At 50.3% G+C, this 6,000-nt stretch overlaps 1 long non-coding RNA gene across 1 annotated transcript in view; it reads right to left on the bottom strand.

Moving 5' to 3' along the window:
* Positions 1-4,964, bottom strand: part of LOC111834150 (uncharacterized) — a 30,356-nt gene extending 25,392 nt beyond the window's left edge. Inside the window, exons 1-2 of the long non-coding RNA XR_002835930.2 lie at positions 4,844-4,964; positions 1,922-2,009 (exon numbers count right to left, since the gene is read on the bottom strand). This is a non-coding gene — a long non-coding RNA (uncharacterized lncRNA). The remainder of the gene's footprint in view (positions 1-1,921; positions 2,010-4,843) is intronic.
* Positions 4,965-6,000: the final 1,036 nt, after the last annotated feature.

A 6,000-nucleotide genomic window follows, 5' to 3' on the forward strand; every position in this document is an offset into this window, starting at 1 on the left:
CTCCCTCTCCCTCCCCCCGAGTAGGCTGTGCATGTGCTTTGATGCTGGGTGACACGCCACACCCTCCACCAGGCTGCAAAGGCGGTGGTAACTTGGGGGGGGGGGTGCGATGTGCAAGAAGAAGGCCAGCGGGTAATCCTGGAGTAATTGTTTCCAGATTACAGGAGCCAGCCCAGAGTGCAGGCCCAGCCAGGCATGAAATGGCCTTCTCACGCACCGCCGGCCTCCTCACCTGCAGGGGAGTCTGCCGTTGCCCCGTGCCGATGCCCCACGCCGTTGCCCCGTGCCGTTGCCCCGTGCCGTTGCCCCACGCCGTTGCCCCACACCGTCTCCAGGCCAGGTGACCCGCACCAACGCAGAGGCCCGGTATGCAACAGGAGCACAGACAGCCATGCCTGAAAGGGTTTGACTGCCGGCCCCACAGAATATATACACTTATCCTACAGAAAAACGGCTTTGATGTGCGTTTAAAGCCAGAAGTGAAGTGTGTCATTTTCAACCATGCGTTATTTGACATTCACACCTACTGAATTCTGCTACTGAACTTTAAAAAAAAAAATAAACCTCTCCTGAAATTAAAGGTAGCCAGGCATCTCACCGCAGAATCAGGTGCGTAAACACTAGAGAGGAACCAAAATTTAAAAAAAAAAACAGCCATCAATGTTCCAGCTTAAATCCAAAACAGTCCCCGCCTGGCATCTGCAAACACAAAGCCGCATATTAGCTTTGAACGTTCTAATCCACGTGCTAATTTGCCCGTCCACGGAGCCAAAAGGTATTCAAGTGTGCAAATTTCACAACGTGGAAGATTTCTGCCCATAATAGTCATTCAACGGCAACTGAAATTAATCACAGTTACCTAAGTGGCCGTCATATGCATAGTGTGTGTACACTCAGGACAATATCAGACGGACAAACGGAGCTCTATCTAAGCCAAACAATGGCTGATTATGTGGCCTTCATCGCACAAAGCTCGACCCTGCCCCCAAACTGGATACGTTGGGGACCCTTTTGTCTGGGAACAAAGACAGATTTAAACCGCACTACCTGCCATTCTGTCCTGACTGGCAGTGTCAATGACGTTAATTGAGTTGCCTACAATCTTCTCAGGTGTTCATTATCCACTCTGGGCTCTGCAGGTGTTCCATCAGCTCTTTATTGTGGTGTCTTTAGAAACTTTTTTTCCCCTCTTTCTTTCCTGGGCCTGGTCCCAGGGCACATGCGATTACAGCGCAGCTGCTCCGAGACAGAATCTACAGCGGGCCCCAGGGCGAGAGCATGAGAAACCCGCCGCTATCTCCACACCTTCAGGAAATGGTGACACCTCCCCCCCAACAGAGGGAAGTTCTCCTCCCGCATGCCCAGGAGAATAGGCACCAGGGCCACACTGCAGATCACAAGGCCTCCAGGTCTGTGCCACGCAGGCAGGGGGGTTAAGAGCAGGCCTGACTCTGTATCTCGGTCGGCTAAGTGCAGGCCTGACTCTGTATCTCGGTCGGCTAAGAGCAGACCCGTGACTCTGTATCTCGGTCGGCTAAGAGCAGGCCTGACTCTGTATCTCGGTCGGCTAAGAGCAGGCCTGACTCTGTATCTCGGTCGGCTAAGAGCAGGCCCGTGACTCTGTATAACAGTTGGCGAAGAGCAGGCCCGTGACTCTGTATAACAGTTGGCGAAGAGCAGGCCCGTGACTCTGTATAACAGTTGGCGAAGAGCAGGCCTGTGACTCTGTACCTCAGCCTCAGTTTAGTGTAGGTATGACCCTCAGCACAGACACACACAGGATACATCTTTTGTAAACCTTAACTTTACTGTACTCTACTGTAAATTTTAGTTATGATTTATGAATTAATATTAATAATTACAACATAAATAAATCAGCAGGCAAGAATACTATCTACCCACTAAATAGCAATCTCATTACCTGAAGCTTTGTTCGGGCGTTAGCATGGTCCCAGCTGAAAAACATCATTATTCCATCACAGACCACCCAGGTAGTCAATTGGAGCCAACTTGCAGGATATAAAATAAAAAGAAAAAAAAAAAGAAAAATCAGCACTGGTATCAGCAGGTTACAGCACTGGTATCAGCAGGTTACAGCACTGGTACCAGCAGGTTACAGCACTGGTATCAGCAGGTTACAGCACTGGTATCAGCAGGTTACAGCACTGGTATCAGCAGGTTACAGCACTGGTATCAGCAGGTTACAGCACTACAACAGACATAAACTTTCTTCCCATCAACAAATACACAAAACTGTTAAAGTCACAGGGCAGTAGTACCACTTTAATCACTTTAAGTGTCTACTTTCTCTGGGGGGGTCATGGGTCTTATTTTCAGATACTCCTCGGTAAACATTCATCATGTCGGAAGTACAATGGGGCCATGGCTTGTCTGCCTGAAACAAGAGATGTTCGTGTCAACCTGACAATGTCCCTCAAAGAGACGAAGGACTAAAGGCAGGTTCAATGGACCGTCAGCAGAGGAGCGAGGAAGGTCAAGCCTGCAAGCAGTCGAGAACGGGGGCCTTTATCAACCTTCATACCAGCTCAAAGCGCTGCCGTAAAATATCCACAGTAATAAACTGATAAATGCAAACAAGTTTGGGTGAAAATGTGTCATCTTACAAGCAAAATAAAGTTAAACTCTTCTTGGGAGTCAACTATTCATCATCAGGGCTGCAATGAGAGTTGCGCCACATGACGAAATGCCCTGAAATCTTGGGGTAAATCAATCCCAGCCTGCGAGGGCAAAAAGGAAAAAAACCACGGCAGGGCAAATAATTCACCTAGATTTTTGGTCGCAGAATTACACACTGCGACTGGTTACCATCACCGTGGAGCCGAGCACCGCAGAACCAGGGTGAGGATGAGGAAGAGAAGCACGAGGAAGGGGGCACATGCGGATGGAACAATGTGGGTGCTGTCATGGTGACGACCTCGGGGTCACCCTAGCGATGACCTCAGCAACCGAGAAGCAGCTGTAAGGCTTTACTCTGGAATCTACTGACGGACGAGTCCCGGGTTCTCCGCTTAAATTCACATCCCTCACCATGCAGTAAGCGGAGGGAACGCGAATCAGGAACAGGGGCTCAGTGTTTACAAGCAGGCCGCCATCGCAGTGTGCCAGTAACCAGGGCCCCCGTCAGAGCCAGGCTTGATGGCCCTTGTCTTAGGACCTCATACCTCACTTCTACGCTGCATTGTGAAATGCCCCCCTTCGTATTTAGCTACCGGGGGTGGGTTGGGGGGACTGTGTGCTTTTGCCTCTCGAGGTTATTGTTCGAGCTGCTTTCGAACAGAAATTCATGGCCAGCAATCGGAGCACACATCCTCCGCAGGTGTGTCACCTGCCGTTTTCTCTCAGACATGCAACACCCCCCCCCCGCCACCCCCGCCACCCCAAAAACAATCGGCTACTAACTGCTGCAATTACCAGCCCGTCACGGCTGTGGCCAGTGAGCCAAGCTGCCGCTTCACGGCCTTCCGGCAAAACACTTCGGCAAGCAAGATGTCAGCTCCCTGAAAAGCTCTGACGGCACGCGGACTCCCCGTGGCTTCAGAGCGACTCGTGACAATGGCTTCAAACGCCCCCGCTCACAATCACGCTTTATGTGCCAAACATATAGACTTGTAAGGATCTCACCTGCGTTAGTATTTACCGATTTGTCATGGGCTGGAACTCCAGGTGAGATCTGCACCACTTTTTGACTTTGGGGAAAAAAAATTGAAGGGGGGGGGGGGGGATTTTGAACTCCTCCTGGCTGCTGAGGCCCCCCAGGTGAACGCATTAGCCGGCACGGCTGCCCGATCAGAGGGCGCGGAAGTGGAACGGCGGGATCCGGCTGGAGCGGCTCGTGTGGCCAATCGCGGGGCTTCCTGTGAGTGCGCCGATAAGCCCGGGACCGCGAGTCATGCCGCGGCAGGGGGGCGGGAACAATGCTGGGGGGGAGACGGGAAGAGGGGGGGGCAGTCACCGGACCCACCTGCATTCCTCTCTCTGCCCACAGGTACAACCTGCACCCTCCTACTGCTCCCACTAATACATTATAAATCGATTCTCCTCACCCAGGCTGGCAGCTTCCTGATTCTCCTCCATCTCTCTTTCATGCAATTAATGGCAGGCGAGCGACGCGTCAGGGAGGCCTATCAGTCACACGCACACACACACACACACACACACACACACACACACACACACGCGTGTACCGGGCGCTCCGTGCTCCCTGCTAGCAAAGAAGCCGAGAATGAAACGAATGAAGAAAGAAAACAAAACAAATGGCCACACGTGTGACCTGGCTTTTCAAGATTGGAAGTTATTCCAGGAGTGCCACACATACGTTTAAATGGTGGCCGATTCACTTTAAAAGCCGCAGAACGGGAGCCCCGTCTCAGGCGGCCCGGTCCCACGAGGGCCCGGAATGTTCTGTCACGGGAGAGGAACCGGCAGAAGCTGGCACTGCGTCCGGGACGGGCTTTAGTGTACAGTCCCGGTGGGGATTAGCCCACTGAATGGCGACGAATTAATGGGATCAACATTAGCTGAGAAGATCAATGCCCTCAAAGTGGTTACGTATCAGCAGAGGGGAACATAGACTCATCTCTGTGTTTAAACAGCTTCGCAGCAAATTACAGCAGAACCCCCTTCAACGTGCGTGTGTGTTCGGCGAACATCCCACAAGGCAAATAACCACGCACACAGGAAATGAAGAGGTAGTGGCGGTCGGGGGTGGGGGGGGATAGGGGGAATCTGAGTGTTTTGGACTGTGTGACCTGCAATGGATTAGCATCCCGGCTAGGATGCCCCCCCGCCTTGTGGCCGACGCTGCCTGAGGGGCTTCTCTCACTTGATCCGGCTCAGGATAAGCAGCAGGATGATGGATGGATGGACAGACGGACAGATATCGCAGTACTTCCAAGCGCACTGGAATGTTTCGGATCCACACGACTAGCGCATCCAGCACAGAAATAAACCTAGAGTGAAGGAAACAGAGCGAGGTGCTGAGGCGGGGAAATAGCCCAGGTCTAAGTCGTGGCCATGCAGCACAACAGACAGTGCTTACGTGTACAGGCTCAGCAACACAGCACATGGGATTGGCGCCGCCGCAGGGCCAGACTGGAGACCACTAAAGATCTACCCCATATATATATATATATATATATATATATATATATATATATATATATATATATATATATATATATATATATATATATATATATACACGCTCAAATGACTGCAGCCTATCTTGCAGTGTATTAACGATATTGACGAAGTTGCAGCTTTAATGCGAGTCGTGAACCTGAGTTTTACTGCAGTGCTGTGAAAACTTTAAGTCTCGCGTAGCTTATCCTTACACCCCCCCCCCCCCCCCTGCCACTGCATAGCGCTGGACCGAATCCTCGTTTCGGTGGCAATTAAAAAAGAGGCAACACAACTCAACCCAACCAGGACTCTTACTCAAGTTTCCAGTGTGGACAGGCAGCAAACTGCCCTTTTTCTGCACGCACTTTAAGGAGATTTAGGACAATGCGCCACGAGCAGGTTAACCACGTGAGCCAATTATTCCTTAATGATATGAGGAGATTCATTTTCAGGAGGGATACACGATACTACATTTACATTTACGTTTACTTTTATTTAGGAGATGTATGAGTGAGGCGAATAGCACATTACAAACACACATGCTGTCGAAGATTCGACTGGACATACTAGCAAACACTTTTTATAATGGACATTCAGTTCAAAAACTTTCTATAACGATTTCACATTCAACATCTGGTAGTTAATGACACATATGATAACTGGATGCGAGTCATATTCACAATTAGAGGAGATATATTACACTGAATTATTTACACTGTCATTTGAGCTTTGCGATGTTATGTGGGATATGTTGCTGTAAGTCTAAATCATGCCTGTATTGGATCCCGGAACCGCTGAATGCTTGGTTCACTGCTGGTATGTATTACGGATGCAGGTAAGTATTGCTCCCACAGATAA

The sequence above is a fragment of the Paramormyrops kingsleyae genome, chromosome 16 (genome assembly GCF_048594095.1).
Source record: "Paramormyrops kingsleyae isolate MSU_618 chromosome 16, PKINGS_0.4, whole genome shotgun sequence".
Lineage (NCBI taxonomy): Eukaryota > Metazoa > Chordata > Actinopteri > Osteoglossiformes > Mormyridae > Paramormyrops > Paramormyrops kingsleyae.